The following is a 23,778-nucleotide window of genomic DNA, read 5'->3' on the forward strand; positions in this document are numbered from 1 at the left end:
CAGCTTTTATATATGAACTTCAGATGCATTAGCAGACATACCATCACTGTGACCTGAACATGCCTATCAGGAAGACAGACATGTGAGAATATAAACTTTGAGGAGGCGAGTGTGTTGACCAGAACACTCCACACACGGTGCTGTCCAACGATCGGGGGGATTTCACTACAATTGGGCCAAGATTTCCTCGCAATTTGGTTATTTCATTCTAGTTCCATTATTATTGTATTCCTTATTTTGTTTAAATGAGTCTTGTTTCTAATTCACTTTAGTCCAGTCTTTTCTCAGTGATTCTACTTTAGTATGTGTATGTATTCCTTGTGTCTGGTTTTAAGTTTCTTTTAGATTCATTTTCCTCGTTCTCCTGTTGTGTGCTCTCTCTCTTGCCCCCTGTGCAATTTCTTTCTCTCCCCTCACACCTGAAACCTGTTATTCAATTAGTCTAGTCTATTGTTTCAAACTTCACACTCCCAGTATTTATTCACCTCTCTCTTGTTCTTCCTATTAAATCCCATTATGGATATTTTTATCCTTATGGCTTTCTGTTGTGGATTCCTCTTTTGTGCAACTCAGGCAGTTTTTGTTTGTTTTTTTTTGTTTGTTTGTTTTTGCACTTTTGTTTCATCAGTTTTCATTAAACATTCTTCACCTACGATCTGCCTCTGACTGTTTGCATTTGGATCCATCTCACCCACCCAACATCATGGCACAACCAGCTTCTAGTAATCAGCTTCCAGTCAGTTTTTCCACTGCATCTCTAATGTCATATATTTAAATATTTAAGAAGATCTTGTGTTTAAAGTATTTAGAACTGCCTTGTTGCTGAAATTTACTCTGGGAGATGTTTTTTTAAGACAGTACATAGGCAGTCCTACTTGTGTGATTTCAGTCTGTCTTGATCTTATTTGACTGCATTTGTTATAAAGATAAAGACTAAAAACAGATTTTTGCAGATCATAGCAGTTTGACTGCTGAAAGTCTGTTGTGTCCTTGCATGGAAAGTGAAACCCTGGCAGGCGGATCTGCAGCTCTTCTCCTGCAGAGAGGGGCCAGGAACCCCCCGGTTTCTCCTTCAGCGAATAACGTGTCACTAATGGTGGAACACATTACCCTTCATGAAAGACAAACCTCTGTATGCTCTAATAGCTTTGTTAATTCTGATGTGACGTGCTAAAGTGAAGGTTCACCTGTCAGAGGCTGAAGTAACGCCTGTGGGCAGGTCAGAAGGGTTTGCTTTGTGTTGCACACACACCTGTCTGCATGGTGAGCAGAGGGAACATTCAGAAAGACTTCAGCCTCACTGTGAGGCTGAGAGCTAAACATAGTGTGAGCCCAGGACATGGTTTTTATTATGAACTGTCCTTTATCTGAACTTGATCACACAAAGTGGAGAGCTGCTGTTAATGAGGCCATTTATTTGCAATATTTACCATCTGATGCAAGAACTGTGAAGTTGTATTTTACCATGATTTAAAAAAAACATGTTACTTTTGGACTACAAAGAAATTAACAGAAATGTTTCTGAGGACTGTGGGAATATTTGATTCTTTTTAGAGAAGAAGGTTCTTGCTGACAGAGAGGAGATGGTGTTCAGGTGGCGGTGAGCATATTCACAGAAGCTGAGGTCAGCAGGGGACCGGTGAGTGGGATGGGTGGTCTATTTCCAGGGTGGAGTGGTGGAGTGATGGACACTGGAGGGCGGACAGGCAGAGGAGTGAGCGATGGGAAATTCATGTCGGCGTTTCCAGGAAGACGGCCCGAGGAGCTGAGAGGAGAAAGTCCTGATAAAATCTGCAAACAGACAGAGGGGAAGAGGAATCTGAAGACCAGGAACAGCGTTATCGTTGACGCTCGCAATCTTACAAGTTCCATTCACTTGTGAGGTGGCAAAGGAGCATCATGGTACTTGTTGTCCTCATATTTATCTTCCTATAGAGGACACAAACACACCAGTCACAACCTCTGATCCCAGGATGTCATCACGCTCCGTGTTCTCTCAGTCCATACAGAATCATTTTCCACACCATCAGCCTGGAATCATCTCAAAAACAAACTTAACCCTTGTGTGTGTGAGGACTGAGGCAAACGATACAAGTTTTACGTGTGTGGGGTCAGTTGGACCCCATTTCTACATACAAGGGTTAAAAGTCCTGATCGTATTTCTTTGAGTGAATTTAAAATGCGGGTCAAAAATATTGAGAAAGTGGCAGTAGACTGTTGCTTTTGTTCTTAATCATAATGCAGTAATTATCTTGCACATTTTCACTCTATACTTTAAAACAGTATGGTCAGTGGATTTTTCTGGAAGAGGCTTACAGGTTTTCCAACCTGGTTTTCAAACTTAAACACAGAATGGAGTAAAAGCTTTTAATGATGTAGTCTTAGTGTAGCCTGGCAACTGCTTTCTTGTTTAATTCTACTTGGGGGGAAATCCTGGCTTCCAGCAGAGTCTGGGCTCGCTCCTCTTCACTTGGATTCTCTCCAGTCAATTTTCTACCAGGCCAATCAGAGAACAGAAGAAGTTATTAATGATGACTTCAATTTTCTGCGCTTTCTGTAGTTTTAGCAATGCAGCAGAGGAAACTTTAAAAAACAAACTTGCTCCATCACTCAACCAGTTTTCCTCTTGTACAGTCTGTTTCTAACCCTGCTCCCTCCAGTCAGTCTACAGAGGAACCTGTGCAACTCAGCCAAGCCAGTGAGTCGCCTGAAGAAAAGCAGCGCTGCATGCAGACAGGAGAAGACAGGAGCCTGTACTGTGGCCAGCTGAGTCATTTTGGTGCTGCTGGTCAGGGCCACTGGTAGACTATGAGCGGTTAAGAAATTTGATTCCTGACTGTTTTCTTGTTCTCTTGTTAACCAGAACCATTTTCAGATCTATGCACTGGTTGACTCAGAGTGTGAGCAGAACATCCTCAATGAAAACTTGGTTTAACAACTTCAGATACCTGTCGTTCCTCTTCCAACATTTCAGGTCAACCTATTACCCAGGATTGCACACAAAACCAAACCTGTTGGTATCAGATAATCACTGGGAGTTGCTCACCTTTTTTTTTTTTTTTTTTGTGCTTCCCTCCTCCCAGACTCCAGTTGTCCTCAGCTTCTTTTGGTTGCCTCTCAATAATCCTCACATAAATTGGAGAGAGAATGTCGTGGGGCTCTCGTTTCCCGTCTCCAGTCGGCTCCCCCTTACGGCCTCCATAACCTGAAAAGGTCAGTTCTTCAGCTCTTCCAAAGGTACTTTCTGAATGCTGAATTAACATCAACAATATTCAGAAACTCATAACTTGCAAAGAATGTTCAGCAAATCTTGAGTTTCATCTCTACCACCACAGACTCTGACTGAGCCTTCAAGCTCCTCCCTGGTGGTCCACTCCCCTCAAACTCGTGTTCAATCTGTCCAAACCTGAAAGAGAGTACGCTCACAAGACACTTAACGTTTATAGCTTATTGTCCAGTCCTCCATCATGGAGGACTTGGGCCATTTTGACTTGGGCCAAATTGTCAGCAGTTTAACTTTGTAGGAAGTATTGCACTCTCAACCCAGAGGTACAGAACTGCAAATTCTCATTAATGCAGTGACAGATAAGAGTCAAGTAAGCCTCCATGTTCACAGATGTCCACATGTCAGCATGCTGTACTTCCTTTTTCACTCATTCCCGTTCCTCCTTGTACTTTTGGCCACGATTTGTTTTTTGGTCTAAAATTTGCACCAAGTAAAACCAAAAGCAAATCAATTTAAAGATTAAATAAACTGAACTACCAGTTCAGATCATTTCCACACAATCAGCCAAATGTGAATAAGTTGTAAAACGGCTGTATACCTGAGTTTATCCTGGGACTTTTTGCATGCCTGGCCCTTTAATACCTCAGCACCAAGGAGGTGCTTCTTGTTTAAATAGGAAAGTTCTGTCGAATAAATGCAACAGTTAACCTGCAGAAAATATGAAAAGTAAACTAAGACACTTTGAAATGAATTTGAATTCAGATAGATCAAATGTAAACTCTGGGAGGAAGAGAATGAAACAAAGAAATTAAAACAAGCACCTTTACAGACAAGAAGAATAACATGAGAATAGATGAGAGAAACCAGCAAGGAGTGACTGAGTATAAGGTTTTTAAATACTAGGAGGTTGTATGCTGAGACAAAAACCTAGGCTGAGTTAACTGTTTGCAGGTGTGAGTGGAGAGCAGGCGACAGACTGAGGGGTGGGAGAGAGAGGGTGGCACAGGGGGCAAGGGAGAGTACACAGGGGAACAGGATGTAAATCTAACACTAAAGAATAACTGCATTTAAGAAACATAATAAAACTAGAGTAACTAAGAATAACTAGAAACGAGAAGTAAACATAAGTACAAGCACTAAGAAGGATTGAACTAAAGTAAAACAGAAACAAGACTTATCTAATCAAAGAAAGATAAGAAGGAACACAGAATAATCAGTCTAGAATAAATAAATCAAAGTCTAAAACTACTAAACAACCCAGGATCCTAACTAAAGTGTCCTGATGGTTTGACAGGACTACATGTTGGATGTGATTTTTGTTATATTTGTAAAAATCCTGGTGTGAAACAAAAGCCCTGTAATCCCTTTGATATAGTTACATGCCTCATATCAGACCCTTGCATTTCTGCTGAATGTTTCTCTTTCACACCTTTCTAATCCTGGGCTTTAAAAAGCTTCCATTTTTTATCAGCAGGAACTCCCACACTGTAGCTTGCCTGCGCAGTAGTTATTTGAGACAAACCCGTGTTATGCATATGACTAGCATCAGCATATTAAACAAGAAAACAGTATAATCAGCAAGCCAAGAGTGGAGGCAGTAAAAATGCATAAATAGAGTGAAAATGTTCAAAAAGACAGACAGCTATTTCAGCAGCTTTACCCTCATGGCTCTACCTGGGTGAGGTAGAGGACGAGGTCAGGATAGATGGATTCACACACAGCCGGCTGGGGGGAGCTCAGGGAGAGGATGTTAAAGGAAACTCATCTAAAAGGTAGAGAAAAGAGTGATGGAGGCGGAGGGGAAGAGGACACAAATGGGAGCAGCTAACATTAGTCATTCTGTCAGTGTTAATTGGTGTGCAATTATACGGCTTTTGGTCCTATTAACACTCCTATAGATGAACCATTGTGTCCATCCATCAAATGATGTGAGCATCCCAAATGACGTTGGCGTGAGAGAACGTTTCCAAGAGCAAGCAGGGGCAAGAAGAAAACTGTGAGGGAAAGTGGTAGTACAATCAGAAACAATTTAAATCAACAGTCACCGCTTACAAATTTCATGTTGGCAGTCAAATTAGATAGATAATCTCCCTTGCATGTTTCTAAAACATTAACAGAGTAAATATAACAAGCATTTTTCCAAAGGTGGTTTCAATTATTAATCTATCAGCAGCAGAACTCTGTTATTCAGCCACATTGAAGGGTTATCAAATATAAACGGTCAATTTGAGCTCGTCAGAGTTTGACCAGGCTTTGTGTGCTATACAGAAATGGAATTTCTGGTGTGTTTCATGACTTCCTTGCTGAATAATTGAAGCTAATTTGTGGCAAAACTCAAATCTCCATCTGGATTCTCCGTAGAACACAGGCTCAGGCAGCTGGTTGGCTGTGCTGTTATTGTTAGGGAAGCTTGCCATCTTCTCAGTTCCCATCTATACATCTTACTCTGGTTTTATATTTCTGAAGTTTGTCTGCAAGCTTTTCCTCTAAACTCTTATAGCTCCTACCTAGTGACTGTAAACTGAGTGTACTCTTTTATTTATTTATTTATTTATTTATTTATTTATTTATTTATTTATTTATTTATTTATTTATTTATTTATTACAGCCACATTCAATAAATTTGATTGTGTGTTATAGTGGAGATTGAAGGTTTTCCCAATTTAAAGAACTTACCAAATCATCTAAGCCAATGTCAAAAATATGTTTCTGCTACTGGACAGAATAATTGAGGTTTGAAGTGTAACTTGTTATTCCTTGGACAGGAGCCTCAGTGGTCTGTCCCTTCATCACAACTGTTTATGGTTTAACTGGTGGCATCACATTTCTCAGCCAGCATTTATTTCAGACCGACCTGCAGTTGCTTTAATGATACTTTCAGGCATAAACAGAAAATGCACCCAAGCTGATCCACATGTTGAGGTCAGGACTGCAGGCTTGACTCTCAAACTCCACAGGTAGTTTGTGATGAACTGAGCTCTGTGGGGACAGAGTTCAGTCCCAAACAGTGAAGTTATGGGAGTGCCACTGGTTGTTGAACACAATACAAATGTTCAACCCAATTCTGTAAAACTTTTTGTAATTAGTATCACAATCAATATTATAGGATTTACACACTTAAATATATTTTTAACTCAAGAAAATTTATTTAAGGGCTAAAGAACAAGATTTTGCATCATATGTCCCCTTTAAGTTTCAACAGTTAATTCATCTTACTAGTCTTCTTTGTATTAGATAAATGTCAGTTTTTCCAGTTTCTCCTACTTTAGACACAAACCTTAGTCAACACTTATTTCCATAGTGGCTTCTCTCCGAGAGTGACTGACTGACGCTCCAAGTCATTTTGCAGCAGAAGCTTCATGTGCAAACTCTTTTTATTTTAATCCATTTTCTCTTTCTGCATGTTGGAGCTGTGACCTTTGTTTAGAGGTTAGGCAGTGAACACAAATCAAAGAATTCTTCATTTAACATATCCAAACTGAACTTGGAACTTGTTCTTGTGAATCATGAAGTGGAAGAACACTTTCTGGTTTACTTTTGAATATTAAATATTATGGACCATTAATTGTCAACAGTCAGTGGAAAGAAGTGGGAAAGCATAGAAGTTGTTAGCAGGTGTTTTTATAAACGGTTTGTCTTGGAAAATGTGGATTTTTTTTCAGCTCTGCATTTTCTCAACAGTGATGTCGTCTGTCTTAACTCTCTGTCTCCTGTTCCAAATTTACGCTCGACTGCCTGCTGACTTCATCATCTGCCACCTCTCTATGTCCCCCCACCTCGTTCCCTTTATCTGGGCTCTCCGCTGGCCAGTGACTGCAGAGGAGCTGAGGTGAGAACATGCCAGCTCTGATCCTTCTCTGTCACATCAGCATGTGCTCTTATCAGATAGTGGAGCAGGCGTGCAGGTCTGTCTTGGTTAGCATTCAGCCTGCGATCGGCGGCTTCCCGCAGGCCTCGGTTTGAGTGACTCGGATGGGAATGAGATGTCAGTGAGCGTGTAAGGGGACGAACACCTGCCAGCATCAATCACAGGCCTCCAGCCCCAAGAGCAGCACAGACGCACACAGATGCACAAACAACTGTGTACCATCACACACACATCATCACAGCTATGCCCTTGTCCTCTTTAAACTGCAATTTGCCCAGCGAGACTCTTTACACAAATACAGTTGTGACTTGGCTGGATACACACACGTCTGGCAGCTAAAAGCTACCATTTTTTTGTCTGCTTATACACATTATCACACACTTATTGCTTTCTTTATGATCACTTAGGGTGTGTAATGGCTGGCTTTTGACACAGATCCCTGTTTTATAAAGCAATACTCAACTAGAAAACAATAGCTAAATAAAAAGAGAACTTGACCTGGACCAAGCATCCATGTTGGTCTGAGTGAAAGTGACCAGAACAAAATGTCAGTCACAGCTACACCTGGATAACAACACAGAGGGCAGGAAAAATCCTTTATTTATTTTAGTGTCTCAGGTTGAATCAAAAAGAGATTGAAAAGAATTCAACAAGGAGTGAGCTGGTTGAAATCACATCTAACAGATCCAAGTTTGTTCATCTTGATAATAAATCTTCCATGCAGACCCAGGTTAACAGAGGCGTTCCACAAGGTTTTGTCCTTCACTCATTTCTGTTTGAAATGAGATATTTACACACTGTACTGAAATACTCATGCTCTGATGCTCTGATAATAAATCATACCAAACCAACGAGTCAGTTGTCATTACAGAAAATGACCCTTTTTTTTTAGAATTTTAAAATGTATTTAATAACATTTTTATGGACATTTTCCTGAGGTGTAATGAATCTAAAATTAAAGTGTTTGGGTATTTTAACCATCTGTACATTTGGAGGAAAAATAAGAGGCTGGTAAACCTAAAGCTGGTGGATACATCAGCCTGGAAGTTGAAGCTTGGACGCATTGGATCTTGCACATAGACACTGACCTGAGGATGCCAGTACATTACGAACCAACGGACGTAAACAGCAGAGTGTTTTAGAAGCATCCAACACAAAGCCCAAACCTCAGGCACTGTAAAAGTTTGTAGGAAGAACTGAACAGGTTCTGTCGTGATGAAGGAGCTAAAATTCCTTCATGATTAGTATAAAGAAAATATGCTGATGTCGTACAAAAATTGATTTCTCTCATTGCTGAGGAATTTAGCAAATAAAAATTATTTTGACAATCCTAACTGAAGTAAAAAGGAAAAGCCTTATCAGCCTGATTTAACTTCTGGCAGTGCCTTGACCTGTCATGTTGTTAAAATCCAGTATTAAAGGTTCCCATGACGTCCTTCTTTCCACCATGCAAATTATGTATAAATATCCTCTCAGAGTGATGCAGGGAAACCTCCCTGTGCAAATGTTGCTTCTTAGCTGGACTATTATAATTTTTTATTATTTACTATAATCGTTTTAAACCTTCAGTATTTTTCTGCAGTCATTTCATGTCAGCATTGTGTTTGTCTCAGTCTGGTTCTGCTGGGAGTTTCTTTCTGTTCAAAGTTTAGCCTCAGGGTCGTTTAAGGAGCTGAAACTACATCCAATCTACCAGTTTTCTGAGATAATCTATCAGTATTAGTATATTAGTATCTGTCTCTTTGCCTTTTCTCTTTTTCCCTCTCTTTTCTGTCTCAGTGTCTGTTACACTTGAAAAAAACCAAACAACTTCTAAAAAGTGCTAAAATGACTGAAATAGTTGAAAGTCACTGAAAATGCTACCTAAGACACTATGAAATTGTTTTTATTGGATTTATTATGAAATACTCACATGATGAATGTGGTTTCAGGATTGTGTTTAACGCAACTTTTTGCAAACATTTGAAAACTCAGATATACATATTTACACAGTGGCTGACCAAGATGCTCATGCAGACGGCCTTACTCATTAAACTTAAGCCAAAATAATCTTTACATAAAGTCCAAATGCAATATTTGTTACCATAAAAATATGAATCTGATGGTTTTGAATGAATGCATGAATGTATGCTTGTCTTTATCTCTTTTAGAATGTATTCTTGAATAGAGTGGAGTACTCTGGCCTCCAACCATTGAGACCTCAGTTTGCTTTATAGTGTCTCTGTTCTCAAACTGTACAATACAGTTTGAGCAAAGATTGATTTTAGATCGATATTGAAAATATATTCTCACTCAATGCGTCCTGCAGACAGGGTCCAGGGCACAGACAACCAATCAAGTAGGATTCTTATTTCAACATTTTGTGGTGCTGGTGTTATCATAGTCTATGGCAGCACCGTGCACAGTAAGGTGCAACACAATCATTACTTTGGCAGCATAATAGAGACAAGCCAAAACCGTACTTTTTAAGATTTTATTGTTTGTGACTTTTCTGCCTGACACTGCGATGACATTCATTTGTGTTTGTAAGACAGGCTGTTCCTGTCCGAATCCACCTGGTCTGTTCCAGGAGCTTCAGTGGGATTTAGGATTCTGCAACAACTACCTCAGACATACTCCTACTAGATTAGAATCACAGTTTTATAAACTAATAGCATGAGTTTATATTTGTCCAGCCAATCATCTGTTTGCACCTGTACATGTAGAGAGCACAACTGAAGTTTAAGGTGAGGTAGCTCAGAACTATCCTTCATCTACCTCCAGCCCCCTCCAGCTGTCTCTCTCTGAGCCTCAAGCAGAAAAGTATTGTTTGTTTTGACAGGCGCTGAAATCCATTTTCTGTATCTGTCACATGCTGGATGAATCCCTTTGAACTCTATCTGCAGTGTTTCTGCCTCATGGATTTGTTGGAGTGTTTGTAAGTGACAAGAAGCTTCAACACACCAACACATGTCCAACTCCAGATACACTGGAGAGACTCCAGTCTGTTCCTCCACAAAAATGTATGGATGTGGAAAGGTGCAAAAAAGACTGCTGAGAGCACATGAATGCAAAAACACACACAAATCTGGTGACCCATCCTTTCTCTGCCATTATTCAAACATGAGCCTACTGCTGTCCTCAGGGATGGAGCAGCAAATGAGGGTTTGTTAGGACAACAAACCAACAGAAAAGAGCAGATTGGCTAAAAGAATGAGGAGGATGGCTAAGAGTGAAACAGAGAGTCAGCTGTGTATTTTCCGTTTTCTTTGGTTGTTCAGATCGCTCCATACACTTTTAACTTTTCATTTTCTCCTGTTGTTTATTCCGTCTTGTTTTGTCGTATTGTTAATAATTTTGGTTTGACCCGTTTCATTTCCTTTGGTCATTTTGCCTTTGTTGGTTGTCTTGTTTGTATGTTTTTCTCCATCCTAATCACATAGAAATCTTGCTGTCTATAACATGTTACATCCTACTGTTACCACTGATGTCTCGGAGGAGGTGGGAGTTTAAGAATAAGCATTGATGCATTTGTAGGTTCTCCTGGGTTCTCCGAACTGCCTAACCGCTCATACCCCAGTTTCTTCTGTCCTCTGCTCTGTCACCTCAACTCTCCCAATGGAAATCTTCTTGGCCGTCCACCTGAACCGTGTTCCTTCTAAAACCCTCTCCGCTGGATTGTTGGATCGTTCTGGTAGAACATAGATCACATGGAGGGAGGGCAGGGGAAGCATCTCAGTGGTCCTCACCAACAGAAATAGATAATTATCAATCAGGGTAAAAAAACAGAAATTTTAAAAGTAAAATCTTTTAATTATATTTGGTATCCATACATTAGAATCAGGGCTGAACAGTGTTTCAGCAATAAGGTCTTGGGTTCAAATCCTGATCTGTGCTCTTTCATTGGCTTCCTCTCACAGTTAAAAAACCTGATTGTTAGATTGTTGTTTTTGTTATTACATTGAGAGTTCCTTGCAAAAGATCTTACATGGTTAATGGTAAATGGTTAATAAGATGCCAGTTACCAGTGTGTGTATTGTAGTTCTGATCAAACCGACAAAAAGGTTTCTGGTATATAAGCTCTAGCCACTACCTGTCTAAATCTTGAGGAACTTTGCAGAAACTCCACTGAGAATGCTGCGACATCCCTGCAGCACCATGTGACACTGTCTGCTGCAAGAATCCACAGACAGCTTCCAGCAGCGACTCCATCCACATCCACTTTGAATGAGTCACTGAGCACCAGGGTGGCACAAGGCCAGTCACTGTGAGCAATCAAAGCAGTGTAGAGAACCAGAGGTGCCACTGTCAATCAGCATAACGGCATCACTCTCACTCATTCACTTCCCTGTCAGTCTGCATAGGAGGAGAGGAGGATATTCCCCTGAGGTGGAGGTGATGAAAGTCAGCATTCCATGTAGTCTTTGAAACCATTTTGATCAAATTGTACAGAATGTGTCAATGTTTTCAGACCCCTTGAGCTTTTTGTAAAATTACAGTCAAAAGCTTTAACATACTGTTTAGATTATATGTAAGCCAACAGTAGTGCATTTTGTTTCATAGCAGAACCATAATAATTATGTGAATGACTGCAGTGTGAAGAACTTTGGGTCCTCTGGACTTGGTAAGGTGCTGTATGAGTACAGAGCCAGATCCCATTTCTCATTCATTCATCCTCCTTGTTTGCCTATAATATAATATTTTTCCAAAATACAATCACATTTTTGGTTTTAACTCCTTGTCACCTTCAGAACTCTTCCATGTAGTTGAATGGGTACAGGAGGACACTGGTGTTATCATGATGGTTGAAATCACAATGTTCAATATGTATTAATGCCTTTATAAGGAAATGTAACTCAAAGTCTCAACATTTTCCTCTTTTTTTTGCACTGTCAAGATGCATTTTAAAAAAGCTAAAAGAGAGTTACCTCAGATTATTATTACTAAACCGGCTCATAGATGAAAAATATCAGCCATATTTTTGTGTCTGGAAGTTGATAGAGTCTACATAGAGACAATTCTAATCCATGGAAGGAATATAGAATATCTGAGTTCATCGTGGAACAGTTTTCTCTTAACCATAACCGTTTCTGTGTCCCATAGACATTTCTCTGAATGATTTTTCTAACATCAATAATTACCGTAGACTTTATTGTATGGTAATGAACTACCTAAAGAGTTCACTGCATTTTTCACAGCAAAAATAAACAGAAACCAAGGAAGCCTTTATCCTCTGCCAGCAGGTATTTAAGTGTGTCTTGGCTGTGTTGTGCACACGAGACACACGTGTCCGCTCGCACTTTGGAAGGTTAACACTTGGCTGACCCCTGGGGTGGAAACGTCTAAAACTGCCACCCCAAGACTCCAGCTGATTTACATGCAGCTCCCTGCAGACCTGAACTGACGCCTCACCTCGACACCCATCGCTGCAGAGTGACGGATGGGCAGACAGGACGGCAGCATTGGAGCACACAGGTGAACAGGCTCACAAGCTAGAAGAAGATTTGCATTTTACTTTTGGCCAGGAACTAATCCAATGCAAAGAGGATAAACCTAAACTGGGAGAATTCCAGAATAAAGACACAGATGCATAGAAAAAGATCTCACTTAAATATATCAGCCTCATTTATTTAATCATTAATTAAGCAATTTATTTACCAATCTGACCTGAATTTGTTTCCTTACCAGTGTAATGATCAGTTACATGGGAAAAGTGCCCAGGAGCTTCATCTCAAAACTATGACTTATTTTCATCCAGAGAAAAGAACTGATAAACCAAACAGAAGGGGATAAATATCAGCTACTGATCGAATCAAACCATAAATTTATTTCCAATAATAACTGGACATCTTGAAGCTAACAGGCATACATCCTTACTTCAGAAAACACGGCAGAATTATTTATATGATCGGAGGAATTCATGACTGCAGGAGTACTTTTCATTTCCTCATTGTCAAGTTTCAGAACTTCAGTTGTTTTTAGAAAGCGATCATGATACATAGCATGATACCAGCATGCAGGTCTGGGCCTCTGCAGCCTGGCCCTGCAAGACATGATGGAAACCAGGCAGGTCTGAGCAGAGCTGCATGCCTTGCTGACTAACTGTATCTAGTACCTGTGATACCTAAAATAAAATAATTATTTATGTCATTCTGTGGGCTGAAAGAAAACATTGTCTAACGTTGTAGTTAATATTATCTTCCACTCATCTAGAGTTGGATCAGCAGCCCAGATTTCAAATGGGGGAAGGAAGCATTGCAAAGTATTGTTGTAGCTGTTCAGGTTTGCTGAACAGCTACAACCTGAACAGCTTGTTCAGGTTAGGCCTAAAATAGGCCTAATAGATTAGACCTATTTTATCCCTAATCTTGTTTCCAGACAGCCAAACATTTAAATGGCAATATCTTCTTTATTTTTATTTTTATTTTTTTTTATTTTTCATTTCTGCGTTTGACATCAGAAAACCTACAATCCACCACACTTTCTGAATCTGCAAATAACTCAACAGGCCTCAGGGGAGCGTTTTCCTGAGGTTGTCATGCCCAGTCACATAGAAATTCAAGCAGCAGAATTTCTGCCAAATAGCATTCTCTCCTGGGGAAACCTGTCAAATGTTGGATTTATGGAAAATGTATGTTTCGTTTGATTTTTTTGGTTTTTTATGTTGGATCATTATAAAGATAAAAATAGGTTTAAAAAGTAAATAAAAGAAAGCCAAGCCTCTGACCCTATACTGTTAAAGGTGTGAAGTTTCTCCCCATCAAATGAAGTGGATTTCATCAACTGGCACAACTGGACTGTATCCTGTGGAGGCTGCACAATTATACATCATTTAAGGGAATTAAATCTGCTAAATGTATTGTGGTTGTTTTTTTTTTATTGTTATTCTGTCATACGAGGTAAGAACAGCTTCATAAAGACACATTTTAAAACATGTTATTAAATTTCATACACTTTTAAAATCATATTTCCAATTATTAACATTTTAAGACAAATAACTAAACTGTTTCTGGTTATATAATCCAGAAACTTTGTTGTCCAGTAATTTGTTTAATATTTACATGTTTAAAGGTTTTGGTTCTGCACATCTAGTCCACAACATGCACAGCAAATGAATTACTCAACATCTGCACACAAATCCATTAAGATGTCTTTTTCAGAGCTCTTTCCATTTCTTATTCAGCTGCAGTTCCATCAATTTGAATCCCACCAAGAACTGCCACTAAATGCCATCGAGCTTCTGAGAATGTTACATTTTACCAAATGGTTCTGTGCTAGTGATGCACGGCTGCAGTTGCCTTCCAATCTTCAAGCAAATTTTAATGGAAGCTCAAGGACATTTATCCTGAAAAAACAACACATAATCTCTTGATTACCAATTATATTTTCTGAAATTCTCCCAGGACATTATAGCCAGCTGTGTGTTCATACAAGCATCAGTACTTGGGCGTGGAAGGAGTTTGGAGGATTTGGCTTCGAGGCAATTCTGGTCCATCATCCAACGCTGATTGCAGTTGGGATGATGGGCCACAACCTCGACTCTGGACTTTGTAGGACAGTGGGCCAGTAGGTCGGTACTTGGAAGACCTCTTTAATCCCACCAGTATTTCTTTCACTGTGGCAAGGGGGTGGCTGAGATTCGCCATTGGTTCCTTAAGGATGAGGGCCTTAAGGTTCTGGATGATGCCTTGTGCTACAAAGCTACATGTAGCTTTGTACTACATAATGATGCACAGCTAGTGATGCACGGCTGCAGATGCCTTCTAATCTTCAACCAAAATTTGTTGCTTTTGACTTGGAGAAGGTATTCGACAGTGTCCTTCTTGGAACCCTGTGAGGGGTGCTCTGGGTGTATGGGGTACTGGGCCCTTTGGTCCTTTGATATGTGTTGTTAGGTCTCTGTATAACCCGTGTCAAAGTTTGTTCAGCATTGCTGGCAGTAAGTCAGGCTAGTTCCTGGTGAGAGCTGAAGTCCACCAAGGCTGCCATTTGATAACGTCTATCAACAGAATTTCTAGGTGCAGCCAAAGGACTGAGGGGATACGTTTTGGTACCATAGGATCGCATATCTGCTTGTTGCAGATGTGAATGTGTGATATTTGTTTGTTTTGGCTTGATCAGATCGGGATCTGTAGTTTTTTCTGAAGCAGAGTGTGAAGTGACCAGAATGGGGATCAGTACCTACAGATCCAAGACCATGGTCTTGAGCCAGAAAAGGCTAGAGTGCCTTTCTGTGTCAGGGAAGTCGTCCTGCCCCAAGTGGAGGAGTTGAAGTATCTCTGAAACTTGTTCACAAATGAGGGAAAAATGGAGCAGGAGATCAATAGGTTGATTGGTGATGTTTGCACTATCATACAAATAAACATGATTGATTGATTGATTGATTGATTGATTGATTGATTGATTGATTGATTGATTGATTGATTGATTGATTGATTGATTGATTGATTGATTGATTGTGGTCACAGGAACATGAAGCTCCTTGTAGATAACTTTTGGACTTTAGCTTTAACATATAGATCTGTGTTCTTGTTTGGAGTTCATCAGACAACTCTAGCTTTAGCTTTTACTGCTCCATGCTTAGTGTGGTGAACACAATGTTCCCAAACTACCCAGCAGCTTGTTTGTTCTCCTTAAATTGGCTGAATGGCTGACAAAAAGCTCCAAGGCATCTGTGATTCTAATTCAGGTTAAACCCTGAGCTGAAGTCATGACTATATGATCATTCTCTCTGGTGGAACAACCAATTCTGCTGTTGCTGTTGTAAGAATAAACAAATTATTTATTTTCACTTCTTTATTTATCAGATAATCAAGACACACTGGTAATAATTCCTTGTTTCGGTGTCTTGTAAGAGGGTCAAACAATTTGTTGTACGAAAGAAAAAAAACATAATCTTCCATGGGAGTCATTTTAGAGCTGTTTCATCTAAGTGCATGTAAAGTTCAGGTTGAACTCCTCAATCAGAGTTTGTGACCAGTGTTTGGGTTTAGCAGCCATTCAAAGTGCTGCTTTCATCTTTAATAAGGTCTCTATGAGATGCTGCTGGCACTTAACCGACGCCGACTCTCATCTTTCAGCTGAACTTTCACGCATGACCTGCTGGTATTTGGGAGACGCTGCGAGCATCTGAGATGGAAGAGAAGTGAACATCATCATCTTCGTTCACCTTCGGTTTTATTACTGGACTTCAGAATGAGACGGCAGGATCAATACCTGGGTAATCCATCACAGTACCACAGCACCCCTCTGTGGTCACCTGGAGATCTACAAGCTTGGCCAAAGGTTTCTGATACAAATAATCCATCCATCCATTGTCTTTACACCCTTGTCCATCAGTGGGGTTGGGAGGGTTGCTGGTGCCTGATGCAAATAATCATTCACATTATTATTAGTATTATTATTATTATTATTATTATTATTATTATTATTATTATGAGCACAATTTCGTCCCGTCTGTAGTGTACTCTGACATATTAAGTTGTCAACCACATCCTAACTGATGATGCTTGGAGTTGATCACCATTTGTTGCTTCCTGTTTCTCCTCCTGCTGACCACAGGTTCTCAGTGGGGTTAGAATATGGAGTTTTTCTTGACCACAAGGATCCACATTTCTTTGTTCTAATCACTGAGACCTTTTATTATTTTGCCTTATGACTGTATATGGAGAGCCATTCCAGCCAAAAAAGCCAAAATATAGAGACCTGAAATGGCTCTCCATATCCATACACTGTTGCATTCTTGTAAATTGATTTGGATAAAAGCATCTGTCAGCTGAATAAACATAAATCCCACTCATGGATCCAAACGGAAAGCTTTACCACTCAGCTCATTCTTGCTCTCATATTTTCAGCTTCGTTCAGTTCATCTAGATATCACCAATTCACAACACGTTGTCTCAATGCACTTTACACAAAAATAAATATAGAATTGAAAATTTAATCCAATCTTACAGACAGATTCACAACCAATACACTCGAGTTGATCCTGGTTATCCAACAATGCAGTCAAGTTGGGTTTAAATTGGTTGAAGATAATGTAGCATACCATGATCAGTGAGTGAATGTGTGTGTGAATGAGTGAATGTCTGAGTGCTTGATAAAGTGCTGTCCAAATGCAGAACATCTATCATCTATTCAAAAGATTCCTTGCTGAGGAAACTCAGTAGAATCATTAAGCCAATAACTTTCAGCAATCACTCCGCCTGTATGAGCAGCACTCTGCTGCCACTTGCATTGTGTTTACTTTGCAGTAATCAGCAGAAAGTAAAACTCCCTTTAACTGGAAGAAACCTCAAGCAGAACCAGAACCAGACTCAGTGGGGTTTAAGTAAGTAGAAAAGCAAATACGTTCAATGCTAAAGAAAAGCATGAAGTCATGGCAGCAGTAGATCCTTCACCTCATACAGAAACACAGCTTAGCTGTGATCCAGCTTCCTGGAGAGAACATGCTGTTATAAGCAGGGAAAGCTCAGCTGAGCTGAGTTTAGTCATCTGAACAGAACAGTTATCTGCAAAAGCAAAATGCATATTTATATTATTAATTTGAATACCTATTATAGGTTATTAATTTATTATTAATTTCATTAATTGTTCAGCACTTTGGTCGATTGCTGTAAAACATTTTGACTAGACTTGTTTTGAATTTTAGAATGTCCATTCAGAGAGGTGAATGTTTGGTGACCTTTAATACACCGAGAGGAAAACGGTTCATTTTAAACTCCTTCACAATAAGACTCCAATTAAAAAGGACTTTTCCTCAGTCTGAACGCCCTGAGTTCAAAGCTTGATTAAAGCAAAGACTAGCTGTGTTGGCACACTGATGAAATAATAACTTTGTGATAATCATGGGTCATTTGTGCATTATTAAATATAATGTAGCATAATCAGAACAGATTCTTGGCAAATATATGGGCCAGAAGGTTCCCGCTGTGATTAATACTGAATTCCCTCTTGATTTTTTTAATCACTTTTATATACAGTAATATTATAATTATTATTTTGCCAACAGTTTCTGAACAAAACCTTTTAGTTTGAAGGTTATTTAGGATTCAGTCAAAAATGACTATTATAACGGAAAAATGACAAGAAACGACAGAATATTTTGTCCTGTCCTGATCAATGGGTTTAACAAGAGGAGACAAAATCAGCATCCCAGATTAGGTGGACCCAGTCCTGATGTCACACAGAAACAATATGTGTTCTCATATGATGAAATAGCAGTTGCAGCACTGTTACAATAACATGGAGCTCCACACTTTTGTGTGGAGCTCCACACAAAAGTGTGGAGCTCTTTCCAATGAAATTTTCATTGGAAATGAAACATTGGAAAGTTTCATTTCCAATGAAACTTTCATTTCATTGGAAATGAAAGTTCATTCATTTCCAATGAATGAACTTTCATTCATTGGAAATGAAAGTGTCATGTTGGTGTCAAGTCTCCAAACCCACATGCAGAAACACTCCAGAGACAGGAAATACAATAGTGTGATTTATTTACAATGAATACAAATAATGAGAAATGGAATCCTTGGTTCGTCTGGCAAATCTCAGGGCAACTAGGGGAGGACAGAGATGATTATTCAGGATCCAGGAATTTTGCTGTAAGGCAGTTGTTGAGGATTATACCTGTTCAGGGGGAGTTTTGGACCGGGGAAGGACCTTGAGGGTCTAGAGGCTGGTCAGCGGGTTGAGGGGTGAGGTCGGTTCTATCTCGAGGATTGGTGGTTGACCTGATAACTCAGGACCAGGGTAGCTGTGAACACAGAGACAAGAAGGGTCAGAATCTAGAGACAGATCCAGGTATAAGTAGCTCAAGGTAAGCCGGTACTGTTACTGGCTAACACTCTGGCAGAGAAGTGTCAGCATCCTCCTCCACTTATACGCCTCCAAATGAGTAGATGGAGGACAGGTGTGCAGACGCCGACTCACGCCCTCAGGAGGAAGGTCTCAGGCTCCCTCTAGTGGAGAAAAGCTGACAAACCTCAAGATCCCAACAGAAAGCATATCTTCCTGTTTTATTCCAGCATGCTTCTTTATACAGGAGTGTTGTGCTGCGAGGTGACTGGACTTTACTGCAGAAAACAAACATTATTTCCCCCTCAGCACCGTCCCTGACAGCTAGTGTACAGCTAATATGGCAAATAATATCTGTGCTTTGGTATTATTTTGAGCACATGCAACCTGAAAGTTGGTTGCAGGGCAAATGCTTTTAAATAAAGTGAAATTAGTCAGACCTTTTGCTAATTAAGCTGTCATGAAGTCTACATTTTAACATGTTCTATGAACCCTGCTTTGGAGACGTTACTCTGATTTTGCAGGCAGATCACTGCCCAGAATGAACAGCAGGGACTCTTGTAAGAGTGAGGGATGGTAGATTATTGGTAAACTAACTTGTAAACCTTTCCAGTGAAATCTTCAAGATCATTACTAATGTCTCCCCTCATAGCCATTGCTAGTATGCTTTAGGACAGAAAACTAACAGCAACAACAAAACATCAGATTTTACCGTGTTATTTACCTGAAACTACTTTCATAGTCTCATCATATGAGACATTTTGTTTGTTGGTAAGAACACCTGCTTTTGGGCTGTTCCTAAACTAACTCTGCTCCTCAGGTCTAGTTGTTCTGCATCATTTAAAAGTTTTCCTGCTCCAGCACAGCTGAATCAAATGATTGCATTAACTTTAATGCATTCCTGAAATTGCTGCAGAAGTTCGTTAATCACTCATTCATTTAAACCAGGTGTAGTAAATTCGAAATACCTAAAACATGCAGGGCAGTGGGCCCTGAGGACAGGAGTGGGGACCTCTGATGGAGGACAGAGCAGACTGTATTTCTTGAGGAAGCTAAGATCCTTCAAGGTTTGCACCAAGATGCTTCAGATCTTTTATCAGTCTGTTGTTGAGAGCATCATCTCTTCTGCCATCATCTGTTGGGGCATCAGCATCAGAACCAGGGACCTAAAAAGGCTCAACAACCTGATAAAGGAGACTGGTTCTGTTCTGGTTCTGACTCTGATCTGGATCTGATCTGGTTCTGTTTTGGTTCTGTTCTGGGACTGTCTGTTGACACTATTTGTCCTTGTGTTGCACTAAACAAAAACAGATGAATACTTTCCAAATTTAATAGCACATGGATCATTTCATTTTTTTCCGCAGTGCTGTTGACAAATCACAGTTTCAGTTCAGCTCAGTTCTATTCCAATTGCATAATTAAACATTGGGACATCAATATTTCAGTTAGTCAGTTGCCCAACACTGCAAAATAAAATAAAAATATGAGAAAAATAGCTGGACAAACAGCAACCTGAAATATCTGGATAAAGAAGTGAAAAAATATAAATCCTCACCCAAGACTTTAAATTTTAAATGATGTAAAGTTCCCTTGGTGTGAGCGTAAAGACTGCGAATGCAAAGTGATCTATTATTTAGGTGTAGTGATAATGGGTTAAAGTAAATTATATCTAGTCTAATAAAATAGAAATAAAAGCTGTTGAAATCATTCTGAAGAAGGAATTCTTTACCTTCTCAAGGTGTTTTTTTGCAGATGTTATCTTCACAATCTGCCATACATGCTCTCCTGTTGTTCCAGGTTTAAAGATTGGCTAAAAGAAATCTAGTGAAAATGAATTCTCTGGTCACATTAAATAAGTGGAACATACGTTTTAATAAACTAATGAGTCAGATTAACTTGATAGGAATTGTTAGGGGAGCCATGAGGAACCCTTTTCTCAAATGAAAGGTTGAGTTTCTCTTCATTTCCAATGGTCAGATTATTCATCTGTAAGAAAAGATGAATGAATGTAAAACCTTGCACACATCTGGCTATAAATATAGATGTTTCATGTCATATCGTACATTTAAACACAGCCATGGTAAAAACAAAAATATTCAAAATATTTTCTAAACATCTGGGTTTGTAGGGTGAAATATTGCACATGGCATATTTTGTCATGTAATCCAGTTCCATCTATGTAAATATGCAGATAATAAAAGCCACTAGAAGTACTGAGGCAGCAGCCTTTATTTTACAGTCAGACATGAAACCCGAGGCACCGACAGGAGACATTTAGTAACAACGCATGCAGTTTCTACTGAACCAGTCAATAAGCTCACAGCGCATAAACACAAACACAGTTTACACAGATGAATGGGATTTTAAAACGACTAGTACACAGAGAACAGGAACACAGACATCATTTTACACAGTCATGACCTGAAGACATTCAACATTCCAACACATGGAGCGTATTGTTAAAACACAGGCAGCTTAACTTCAGGTGATGGCTTTGCCAATACAGGCATGTCTGGTTTAAGAGGACCACTAGAACAATAATCACTAAAACAATGATAAAGAGCTCCAATCAGACCATCACACCATCCAATCAATGTGCAGCAGAAACAAAGCAGTCTGAATCCCTCAGGTTAACAACACAGCTCTGTTTTTAAAGTGTTAGGAATAATTTTAATTTCCATATAAATATATATATATATAAACCTTTAAATGTACTCTTGATCTTAAATCTAATGTTTTTAAATGATGATATAAATAAATCTGAAGAAAAATAAATATTTTCAGAAATACATAGAGTTGGAACTGCTGATGGAGAATATAACCATCCAACCAATCACAGGACAAGCTGAAGGAGCTATAAGAAAACTAAACCTCAGCAGCAGATGTTCAATATAAAAACATTAATGAAACACACTAAACATGTTGAGTTTACAATCAATGTCAACCGCTCACACCCAAATACAATCAATCCACAGTACTTCAGCTCATGGTCTGAAGGGAACATAGGAACCTTTATAACACTTATAATACTTATTAAATATTTTGGTTTCCAAACAGATTTTAACTCTGCTGGACTCACAAACAAAGGCAGTTGAATTAAAAATGTTTTTAAAAGGCCAGAAGACATTTTATACTTTAGTTTCATTGATTGAGTTCTCTTCATATCTTATATGATCTAAATAAAACACAATGGGCGCTGAGAACAGAACTGAACATTTAACAGATTTCCACCAAAAAAAAAAAGAAAACTGAAAAAATTGAGGTGAGATAAATTTATTTCAGTACATTTTTAAATGTATCATTCATTCTATGTTGTTGATGATCTATTCAGGGACAGCCCAGGGTATCAGCTGACTTTGTGTCAGTCGCATCAGATCTTAAATGTGTGCTCTAACCATACACAAACTAAGGAGAACCTTTTAATTTTGAAAGGAATGTTAACAGAATTATAAATTAAAGTTAATTTAATCAGTTCTGCAGCTACAATCTGGGCTGGGATAAAACTGCAGCTTGTAAATACATCAGTGAAAAATAGTCTTTTTTCCACAGTTACCTGTCAACAACAATAAACCAGGAGTGGCTCCATAACTCCACCGGTGTCAATTTCCTGCTTACAGACATGAAGCTGAAGTTTTTTCTCTCTGGTCCGGTTCTAAACGAGGCAGGTTTGTCTCCAGAACCCAGTCTCTCTGTTTGCATTGTAAATGCATGTTGTCCTGTTTTTCTGTCATATGTAAAGGGAAATGGAGCTGCACAGCCCAGACTGTCTTATATCTTTAATATGGATCAGAGCCCGTTCTGACTGACACCTCGATAACAAGAGTCTGTCAAGAAAAGCTGAAGGAACCAGGAATGGATTCTGTATCCATGAATGGATCGGCGGGTTGTTGTCTGATTTTATACTGATATGAGCATTAAAATGCATCCATCTAGCTGGCTGATATAAACTCAGAGCAACATACAGTTTCTTTGTGATATATTAAATATTTGACAAAGCTGCTGAAAGGCAGAATTTTTTATGGGGATCAAAAATCCTCAGACGCTTTTGAGAAGCTCAGGCCTGTTTATTTGGTATAATAAAGCATTCTTCATGCTTTCCTTTATGTGAGCTGTCATAGTTGACGTGGATAAACAATGGAGCAAATTTACAAAATGATATCAACAATACACAGCAACAACTGTGTCTAGATCGCAGTTATAAACCCATCTATACAGGATATGTTTGCAACTGGTAAGAGAGTCTAATCAAAAGTTTAAATGCTTCAGTTAGAAGAGCAAAACTGAACAAGGTGAGTTTAATTAAGGTTAAGTTATCAAAATTAAACTGTTTGACTGAATGATTTGCTCCTTTTCTGCGTTTTTCTTTCTGTATTTTTATTCAACTTTAGCTCACTCTGACTTCCTGACAATCAATCAGATTTTCTATGCCTCAGAAAGAATACATGTGGAACACACAAAGCACTCAGTGTCCTTCATGCGATGACAGAAATGATGTAGACATTCAGTAAATAATGGTGTTCCCTTAAGCTTCAGAACCGATCCCTCAGATGGACTTAAACTCTGCCGTGTGCGCCCTCTAGTGGCTGCTATCATGTCCACATCATTTTCTTGACACATTGAATGTGTGCACATTCTTCTCCACAGGAAGCTCCTGACATTCACTCTGGAGACAAACTTCTAAAAGTCCAGTTTGGTCTTTTTCTCTTCCTGTTTATGCCGGGATGATTTACCCTCAACATCAGATGAAAGCAGCGAGCATCGGCATTGTTACAGCATCACAACACTACACTGTATTTACAGAGTGAGGCCTCAGCCGGAGGAGAGGACAGGAAGCGGAGCGTGTGGGTGCGTGCGTGTGTGTGTGTGTGCGTGTGTGTGTGTGTGTGTGTGTGTGTGTGTGTGTGTGTGT

At 39.4% G+C, this 23,778-nt stretch overlaps 1 protein-coding gene and 2 long non-coding RNA genes across 3 annotated transcripts in view; all 3 read right to left on the reverse strand.

Moving 5' to 3' along the window:
- LOC107833012 (uncharacterized) overlaps positions 1–9,338 on the reverse strand; it is an 11,247-nt gene extending 1,909 nt beyond the window's left edge. Inside the window, exons 1-2 of the long non-coding RNA XR_001658723.1 lie at positions 9,328–9,338; positions 5,523–5,525 (exon numbers count right to left, since the gene is read on the reverse strand). This is a non-coding gene — a long non-coding RNA (uncharacterized LOC107833012). The remainder of the gene's footprint in view (positions 1–5,522; positions 5,526–9,327) is intronic.
- A 9,206-nt stretch (positions 9,339–18,544) lies between these two features.
- On the reverse strand, positions 18,545–20,031 carry LOC107833015 (uncharacterized). Its single transcript, XR_001658727.1, has 2 exons — positions 18,702–20,031; positions 18,545–18,631 (listed from the first exon to the last, which is right to left on the reverse strand). It is a non-coding gene; the product is annotated as an uncharacterized LOC107833015 (long non-coding RNA).
- Positions 20,032–20,950: 919 nt separating this feature from the next.
- atp6v1b2 (ATPase H+ transporting V1 subunit B2) overlaps positions 20,951–23,778 on the reverse strand; it is a 13,686-nt gene continuing 10,858 nt past the window's right edge. The window contains exon 15 of the mRNA XM_007572737.2: positions 20,951–23,715. The gene's annotated coding sequence lies outside the window, so the exon portion shown is untranslated. The remainder of the gene's footprint in view (positions 23,716–23,778) is intronic.

Source organism: Poecilia formosa, unplaced genomic scaffold (assembly GCF_000485575.1).
Source record: "Poecilia formosa unplaced genomic scaffold, Poecilia_formosa-5.1.2 Scaffold307, whole genome shotgun sequence".
NCBI lineage: Eukaryota > Metazoa > Chordata > Actinopteri > Cyprinodontiformes > Poeciliidae > Poecilia > Poecilia formosa.